Here is a 10014-nt window from a genome sequence, read left to right as displayed (position 1 = left end):
AGAAACACAATTCCCATGGTAAATGGTCTGGAAACAGATCACCAGCCATCAGGTGGTCACCAAACACTGTTGTCAGGGGGTAGGTAGTTAGAGCATTGGTAAGAAGCACTAAATACAGAGCATCCAAGAGGAATACACTTTCTGAAACATAGAGTAATAGTGTAAATACTGCTTTCTAGTATTTGAAGATGCTAGGTAAGTAGACATTAGTAGTACATTAAAGTTAGCAGTTATTTTCCTTGTATAGCAAATGCACAGTTACATTCAAAGTTCCCTATTTTCTTTGCTATTTTTTTTTCATATACACATAATGAACATTTATTTATACTGGATTTCCCAAAGCAAATTTAGAAGTTATATTTCTCTATATAGGCCTAGATTTCATCTTGATTCACAAAACAATTTTGTGGTTTGGTGATAACTTTTAGAAGCTAATGAAGATGTTGGCAATGAGATGATCTTATTTATGAAAAATGGCAAATGAACACAGAAAAAAAGGCCAATAGCCAGAGTTTACGGGTTTGCTTGCTACACAGAGATATTCTGAATACGTGGCTGGTTTGGGGCTCACACAGTGAGTAGGTACAAGAAGACTCAGGAAATACTCCATTTGTGTGCTGTCATTGATTACCTAGTTTTGCTTGTTGGGTAGCTGAGGCTGATTTTTCTGACTTAGTCTTTGTGGGAGGTCAGTCTGAATGAAGCAAGATGTCTGGCCTTTAAACATTATTTTAATTCCATCCATTGTCACCTTTATAGCATTGTCTTATTTATTCTATCTTCCGTACTATTTCCTCTTTGTAACCATGCCCATTTTCCCTTGTTTCTTCTTTGTCTTTCATTATCTATCCTATTCTAGGATCAATCAAATAACTGATCTGTTTGGAAAGTGATGGACTCTTCATACAGGTGAGTTTTTACATTTTTGATGAATCTGTTTTTGAGAACATTCTCTGTAGTTTAACATACATTTAGGAGAAGATGTGATTTCTCAAAGTTTAAACTCTTATTATAACTTTAAATGATAGTTTGGGTAAATCTGACATCACTCCATTGAAGTTCTTTATATACCTAATATTCTGTATTTACAAACCCACATTTAATTAACATTGGTACAATTTCTTTCAAACCATTTAAACAATACAGGAATATAGACTTTAAGAAGTGAAAGTGACATAGAATCCTACCTTTGAGGCTTCACATTGCTGGTATGATTTGTGTTTCTTCTTGAATGATGTTTAAATTCAAACACGTCCACAAATAAACATGTTACCAATTTCACACTTTCTTTTGTTTTTCAGTTAAGTAGAATCTCTCTGGACTATTCAAGTGAGTTTTAAGGTTCATATTATTTCATTGTGTATATAAGCTCATATTATATGTAGTGATATCACTATTGATACATTTCCACTATATTCTGGGTGTGAATATATGTGTCACATATGTAAAACTTCTGTAATAATACATTTTAAAATCTATAAATTTGTAGTACCCAATATACAGAAAGAGATTTTGTCTTGAAACCTTAAAAAAAAATAGAGGAAATCATTTGCTAATCTATTTTCTTTCATAATCCCTCCTTTTCTTCCCATCTTGATTGGAAAATAGGAAAGGAATGACTAATGAGGATGGACATACAAGCTATTTGACAGGTTAGCTGTATGTGTTCATCCTGTTGTGAGTTCTAAATATAAACTGTGCTATTGTTGAAAGAAGACTCTATGTGTTAAAATTTTGACCATCTCATGAATGCAGATATTCTGAATTAATTATGATTATATTTTTCTTCCCATGAAAACAATGTTATCAGTAAAATTGAAATTCTTGTCATTCTCTTCAGTAGTAGCCGGACTATTAAAAGAGTGAACACCACTGTAATGACCCATGTAGTTGAGATACTACATTGTACCTTTGTTTAAATGTATTATAATAGTAGATGTTGCATATTGTTTAGTTCCTGATGAACAATCCATTTTTCACCAAAAATCTGACTTATTTCCAGGCATATAGTAGATAACTACAGACTATTAGTTGGACAGACAAATCTGTTAAGGAATATTCAATGCTTTCTAGAGATAATAAAAAAAAATATTTTGTTTTAATTCAACTAGAAAACTTTCTGAATTCGTTTTTAAACTACTTACTTATATTAAATTACTTTTGAAATTCTTTTATTATCATTCACTTAGGTAACAGAAGAAAAAGAAGTAAATGTTTAAGAAAAATTATACCAAAGTGTCTGAATTTGTGTTTCTGGGACTTTCATCATCTAGAAAAATCCGACCTTTCCTCCTTGACTTCTCTATGGTATTTTATGTGGTCATCGTGCTGGGCAATACCTTGTTGTGTTTACTCTAGCCTTTGACCCACATTTACATTCTCCTATGTACTTTCTTTTGGGAAATCTTGCATTTATTGATTTATGTCTTACTACCTTAATTGTACCCAAGATGATTTCTGATCTGTCTTCTGGGCACAATGCCATATCATTCCAGGGTTGTTTCTTCCAGATATTTGTTCTTCATGTTCTTGGGGCAACTGAGATGGTACTGTTGGTAGCTATGGCCTGGGACAGATATGTGGCCATATGTAAGCCCCTCCACTACCTGACCATCATGAGGCCAAGGATGTGCCTCATGCTTCTATCTGGTGCTTGGGTTATTGGCTTTTTACATTCAGTGACCCAATTAGCTTTTATTATCATTGAATTTCTGTGGTCCTAATGAGATAGATAGTTTTTATTGTGATCTTCCTCAGTTTATCAAACTGGCCTGCATAGACCCCAAGAAAATGCAGTTCATGGTTACTGCCAACAGTGGGTTTATTTCCATGGGCACCTTTTTCTTATTGAAAATCTCTTACATTGTTATCCTGTTCATTGTAAGAAAACATTCGTCATCGGGTGATTTGTCCAAGGCCCTTCCTACGCTTTCTGTTCACATCTCTGTGGTAGTTTTATTCTTTGGACCATGCATCTTTGTGTACATGTGGCCATTTCCCACTGTGCCAGTGGATAAATTCCTTGCCATTCTGGACTTCATGGTTACACCCATCCTGAACCCTGCCATTTACACACTGAGGAACAAAGACATGAAGGTGGCAATGAGAAGTCTGATTACTCAGCTATTCAATCTGAGGAAATCGTCCTAATCTACAGAAACACAAAATACATCTTCTGATTGTTCTCCTATCATCATAACTGAATACTGCTATGCTGAGGCAGTTTATTATCCTATATCCAGCATCTTATAGATACTGAATAGTTTATTTTAAGTAAACCAACGATAATAGCATGTTTAAGTAGAGTTTAATATGCATTATGTGCTAACTATACTTTTATTATCTACAGAAAAGCTAAAAAGAAAACAATAAATGTCCATCTACAGTATACATTTGTATATTGTTTTATATGTTGATATCTTTCTATATTTCTTAAGAAAAAAGAAATATTTATCTCATCACACTTACATTTTGGTAAGTAAATCATATTAATTTTCTATGCTGATTCAGGATAATTTGAGCATTTTTTTCACATTATACTGAGGAATTGAAAGAAATGTAACATGCAAATAAATTGTAAAAATAATTATATTCTAAGACATTGGCGCTTTTCCTGGCCCTCACAGCCAAAGCTAATAATACACCTTGAAGTCACTTAAAGTCTCTAGTCTACTGTGTTAAAACTGTCTTTAAGAGAACATTGTAACCATCAACCTTAAGCTCCTTGGACCTTACATGTAAACAACTATTACAACCTAAGCTACAATCTCAAATTATATGTTCTTCCATTCCTCTGATCCAGATAATTGCATGAAACATCAAATACAGAAGTGAAAGTAACTGCCTAAAATCAACCACAAGGATGAAAGCAGTCATTTATCATTATTGTTTGATACTTAAGTGATGATTGTTTTTTTCTGGGTGAGATGGGATCAGTTTGAGACAGTGACTTAACCTCTCATAAAACTCTTTTTTTTTTTTTAATGTATTCTATTCCCTTACCATGTGATGCTTTCTATGCTGTTCATAAATACATGGTGAAGTTCTTTGTTGGATGTGGCAATTAGATCACTCACACACAGCTCATAAGACAGACAGATACACATAGGAGTACACAAACAGACATAGGAACAGACTACAAGGTAATTAGACAGGCATAGATTCAGATTCACACAACAAAGGACAGAAGACAAGAAACATGGAGTAGAGAATTCATGTCTGGACGCGCTCTTGGTTAAATGACTCTCATAGGAAGGACTTTTATTTCTTTCCTTAAAATAATACAGATAAATTTTTCATAACTCAGATTTATTATCCACACACTGAAGATTACATCTTCTTCTCCAGAAACCACTAATCTCCAACAGTCCCCCTGTGAAACCCTATACCCCCATCCCTGGTATTGCTGACCTCAATTCTTTGCAGTTCTTGTGCAGATAACCACAGTGAAGTAAGCTCATGTGTGCAACAGCTGTGTCATGTTCACAAGATGTCTGTTTGCTGCACATCTCCCAATCCTCTGACCTAATTCTTTGTGCCACTCATTTTCTCACTTTGGTTCCCTGAGTACTGAAGAGGGATAGAAGGATTGAGCACTCACCTATCACTAATTCCCAGTTATGAGTTTCTGTGTTAACATTCCCCAACTATCAGGCCCACCACAAATGACAATAAAAAGCTTCTCTGATGAAGACAGATTAATCTTATATTGTGTGTGCCTATAGATTTTTTAATTCATAAATTTAATTTTCAAATATTAACTTTGTTTTAATGTTTGCTAGTTTTACTTCATCTATTTTCACTCTGACTTTTAAAATTGGCTATCTGGGGGATAGAGACCTGATTCATTGATAAAGAAGACTTGCTGCTTTTAGAGAAGACAGCAATTCAATTCCTAGAATCAAATGGCTCGTAACTGCCTGTAACTCTTGCTCATAGTATTCTATTGGTTCTTTGACCTCAGTGAGTGTTGGCATGCATGTGCACAAATATAGAATCACATACATGCAAATGAATATATATATATTTTTAAGAATTGACAGGGAAGACATGCCCAGAAGTACAGTAGTGGCATGTCTGGTATGACGATAACCAACCCTATTTTGACTAGATTTGAAGTCCGTTTCATGGGAATACATACATTCTAAAGTTTAAATGAGAAGGTGGTATCACTTCTTCTCAAACAGAGCTTAAAGTCTGGTAATGTCAGCTCTCAGGCTATGTTCTCTATAACACTGTGTGGGCCATTCTATGTTCATACCTGCATAGTATTATTTTCCAGTGAAGACAAAATCAGTTGTGTAACATTAAATACTACAGTAAATAATATTGGAAAAAGATGGACACAATAAGTGGACATCTCCACTAATTGCTAAAATACATCTAGTTAATTGACTTTACTTATTTAAATTATGCTATACATACAGTCTTTGATATAAATGATGAATTATTTTTCCATTATCATTTCATCACTTAACAATATACTTACAGCTACCTTCACAATCAATTAATTCTTAATCAGTTCACAATAACTAAATTAAATTCTGGGAACAATGAGACCTACTTGTTTACCTGAATCACAAAGAACAGAAGGTCAAAATGTATTTAAGTCATGTACATAGTATGTCCTAAAATATAGACACCTAAAATAGATGTCATTGACTATCTGTTTTGAACTCATGATCATATGTTAGGACTGAAGTTTACCTATGAGTTCAATTTGCAACACTATACACCGAGAAAATAGTGTATTCTCATCACAGAATAAAAACGGGGTGTTTTTTTGTATTATGAATATTTTTAGTTTTATTAATTAAGTTGTTTGTTTTCTTTACATCCCTATCACAGCTTCCCCTCCCTCATCTCTTCCCAGTCCCTCCCTCTCATGTCACCTTCACCTCATCAACTCCTCCCCTTCTCCTCAAAATGGGAAGTCCTCGCATACATAACAACCAGCTGTGGCATATCAAGTTGTAGTAAGTCTAAGCATGTCTTATGCCAGGGCCAAAAGAATGGGAATGGGTGGGTAGGGAAGTAGGGGGTGGGTATGGGGGACTTTTGGGATAGCATTGGAAATGTAATTGAGGAAAATACGTAATTAAAAAAAATGAATATTCAAGAGCTAAAAAAAAAAAAAGAATAAAGCGCGATACATGAAGCTCAAGAAGAAGGAAGACCAAAATGTGGGTGTTTCGGTCCTTTTTAGAAAGGGGAATAAAATGCACAGGAGAGCAAATATGGAGACAAAGTGTGGAGCAGAGACTGATGTAAGGCCATCTGGAGACTGCCCCACCTAGGGATCCATCCTATGTACAGACACAAGACCCAGACACTACCTCTGGTGACAAGAAGTACTTGCTAACAGGAATCTCTTGAGGGTCTCTGCCAGACCTGACAAATACAAAGGTAGATACTCACAGCCAACCATTGGAGTGAGCACAGGGACCCTAATGGAGGAGTTAGGGAAAGGATGAAGTAACTGAAGGGGTTTGCAACCCCATAGGAAGAACAACAATATCAAACATCCAGAGATCTCTCCCCCCCACACTCCACCCCACCCCCACCACCAGAACTCTCAGGCACTAAATCACTAGCCAAAGAGTACACACGGAGGGACCTATCGCTGCAGCCACATATGTAGCAGAGGATGGCCTTGTCGGGCATCAATGGGAGAAGAGGCCCTTGGTCCTGTGAAGGCTCGATGCTCCAGTGTAGGGTATGAAAGCAGAGAGGTGAGAGTGGGTGGGTGGGGGTACACCCTCATAGAAGCAGAGGAGGTGGTGGCATAGGGAGTTTCACAGGGTTGTACCAGATAAGGAGATAACATTTGAAATGTAAATTAAGAAAATATTTAAAAAGAGGGGGGAGAGAGAGAGAGAGAGAGAGAGAGAGAGAGAGAGAGAGAGAGAGAGAGAGAGAGAGAGAGAGAGAGAGAAAATAAATAAGGGATACAAAGGCAGACAATGTGGTCACAGAGACTGTCCCTGCTCCTCCTTTGGGAGTCTTACAGGAAGGCCCTGATACAAAGGTGTTATAAGGGCAGTGTTCCTAAGTCTGTCTCATACATGCTCGCTCTCTGATTGGTAATTCAGTCTTTATGAGGCACTATGGGCCTTTGTTAGTTGATTCTGTAGGTTTCGTATATGTGTCCTTGACTCTACTGGCTCCTTCAATTCTTCTCTGTCTTCCACAGAATTCCCCAAACTCTACTTTATGTTCTATTTTGGGTCTCTACACCTATTTCAATCAGTTGCTGGGTGACTAAGATCCTCTCAGCAAATATAGCAGAGTATGATTTATCAGTGGTGGGCTCCCTTTCATTGCATGGGTCTCACAATGGGCTAGTCATCAGTTGGCCCTTTCATCAAATCCATTTTTACCCATGCACATCTGATAAGGAAGACAAATTGTGGGTCTAAGATTTTATGAGTGGGTTGTTTTTCAAATCCCTTTATTGGAAGTATTGCCTGATTTCAGGAGATAGCCAGTTTAGGCTTCATATCTATCATTGCTAGGAGTCTTATCTAGGGTCACCTGCATAAATTCCTAGGAGTTTTCATTTTCTAAGGTTTCTAGCTTGTCCCAGAAAAAGCTCCACACACAGGAAAGCCAGTTGTCTCTCCAAGTACTCCCACCCTTTATCCTCCCTTACCCCTCATGTTCCTACCCTCAACTCCTCACACACCCTGTGCTTTCCCTCATCCACCTCCTAAGTCTAATATATTTCCCTTTCTCCACGACATTCATGAGTCTCCACTTGTGCCCTCCTTGTTACTTAACTACTTTGGGTCTATCATTTATAGCATGACTATTCTGTACTTTATGACTAATATGCACTTACAAATAAGTATAGACCATGTTTGCCTTTCTTTGTCTGAGTTACTTCACTCACAATGATATTTTCTGGTCCCATCCCAGCCTGCAAATTCAAAAACAAATATTTTGTTGATAGATGAGGAATTTTCCATTGTGTAATAAGCTACATTTTTTTCATCCATTCTTTGTTTGCGGGACATCTGTGTTGTTCACAGATTCTGGCTGTTATGAGTAAAGCTGCTAGGAATACAGTTGAACAAGTTTCCTTGTGGCATAGTGGAACATATCTTGGGTATGTGCCTGAGAGTGGCATATGTATCTGGGTCTTGAGGTAGATATATTCCAATTTTCCTGAGAAACAGCCAAAGTGATTACCCAAGTGGTTTTCACAAGTTTTCACTCCCACCAGCAATGGAGGAGTGTTCCCCTTGCTCTACATCCTCATCAACATGAGCTATTTCTTGAGATTTTATTTTAGCCATTCTAACAGTTATGAGATAGAAGTCATCTCAAAATTTTTAACCCAGTGTTGTTCCTATCCAAAGGAAAGACAGGAACAAAAAAAAATGGAACAGAGACTGAAGGAAAGGTCATCCAGAGACCTCCCCAACTAGGAATCCATCTCATCTGCAAACACCAAACACTGACACTGTTGATGATGCCACGAAGTGCTTGCTGACAGCAACCTGGTATGGCTGTCCTCTGAGGGGCTCTACCAGCACCTGACCAATACAGATGCAGATACTGATAGTCAACCATTGGACTGAGCCCAGGGACACCAGTGGAAGAGCTAGATAAAGGACTGAAGGAGCTGAAGGGGATTGCAACTGATAGGAAGAACAATATCAACTAACCAGATCACCCAGAGCTTCCTGGGGATAAGCCACCAACCAAAGAGTATTCATGGAAGGATCCATGACTCCAGATATATATGTAACATAGCATGGCCTTATCTGGCATGAATGGGAGGGGATGTCCTTGGTCCTGTGGAGGATTGATGTCCTAGCATAGGGAGATGCTAGAGTGGTGAGGCGGGAGTGGGTGAGTGAGTAAAGGAGGATCCTCATAGAGGCAAAGGGGAGTGGGAAGAAAGGAGGTAGGATGGGGGTTTTGTAGAGAGGAAACCAGGAAGGGGGTATCATTTGAAATGTAAATGAATAAAATGATTAAATAAATAAATAAATAAATAAATGCTTAATGACAAAGAAAAGATAGAAGCTCAGAGTCTTTTTGCTTTGACTTTCCCTGATAAGTAAGGACACTGAATATTTCTTTAATTGATTCTCAGCATTTAGAGATTCCTCTGTTGAGAAATCTTTTTCCAGATCTGTACCCCATTTTTAGTTGTGTTATTTCACTTGTTTATATCTAATTTATTAAGTTCTTATATATTTTGAGTTTCAATGTTCTTTCAGATGTGGAAAAGGTAAAAAATTTTCTCCATTTCCTAATTTCCTGAGGTCCCATTTATTAATTGCTGATATTAGTGACTGAAATGTTGATGTTCTGTTCAGGAAGTTGTCTCTAATGCCAATGCATTCAAGGCTATTCCCCACTTTCTCTTATATCAGATTTAGTGTATCTTATTTTATGTTGAGGTCTTTAATTCATTTAGAATTGAGTTTTCTGCAGGGTATAAATATGAATCTATTTGATTTCTTCTACATGCTGACATCCAGTTAGAACAGCAACATTTGTTGAAGATGCCTCTTTTTTTCCCCATTACATGGATTTGACTTATCAAAAATCAAGTACCAATAAGTAGATTTATTTCTGGGTTTTGTTATTCAAATTCACTCATCATCCTATCTGTTTTTATGCTAGTACCACATCCTATTTATTACTTTTTCTCTGTGATACAACTTGAAGTCAAAGATAGTGATATCTTCATAAGTTCTTCCATTGTACATAATCATTTTGCCTATACTAGGTTTTCTGTTTTTTTTTTTTTTTCACATGAAGATGAATATTGTTCATCTTTCAAGGTCTGTAAAAACATTGTTTTGGAAATCTGATGGGAATTATGCTAAATCTATAGATTGCTTTTGGTGGAATGACTGATTTTACTATGTTTACTTTTTATTTCCTACCAATCCAGGAGATGAGAGATCTTTTTATCTTTGATATCATCTTTAATTTCATTCCTCAGAGACTTGAAATTCTTTCATATAGGTCTTTCCCTTGTATGACATACAGGTC

At 36.7% G+C, this 10014-nt stretch overlaps 1 pseudogene; it reads left to right on the top strand.

The window, feature by feature from the left end:
• Positions 1–2211: 2211 nt before the first annotated feature.
• Positions 2212–3150, top strand: LOC147005854 (olfactory receptor 4F15-like; annotated as a pseudogene).
• Positions 3151–10014: the final 6864 nt, after the last annotated feature.

This window comes from Mus caroli, unplaced genomic scaffold (genome assembly GCF_978045245.1).
Source record: "Mus caroli unplaced genomic scaffold, Mus_caroli_1 scaffold_2, whole genome shotgun sequence".
NCBI classification, from domain to species: Eukaryota; Metazoa; Chordata; class Mammalia; order Rodentia; family Muridae; genus Mus; species Mus caroli.
Note: the sequence above shows the minus strand (reverse complement) of the source record. Positions and strands in the feature narration are given on the sequence as shown.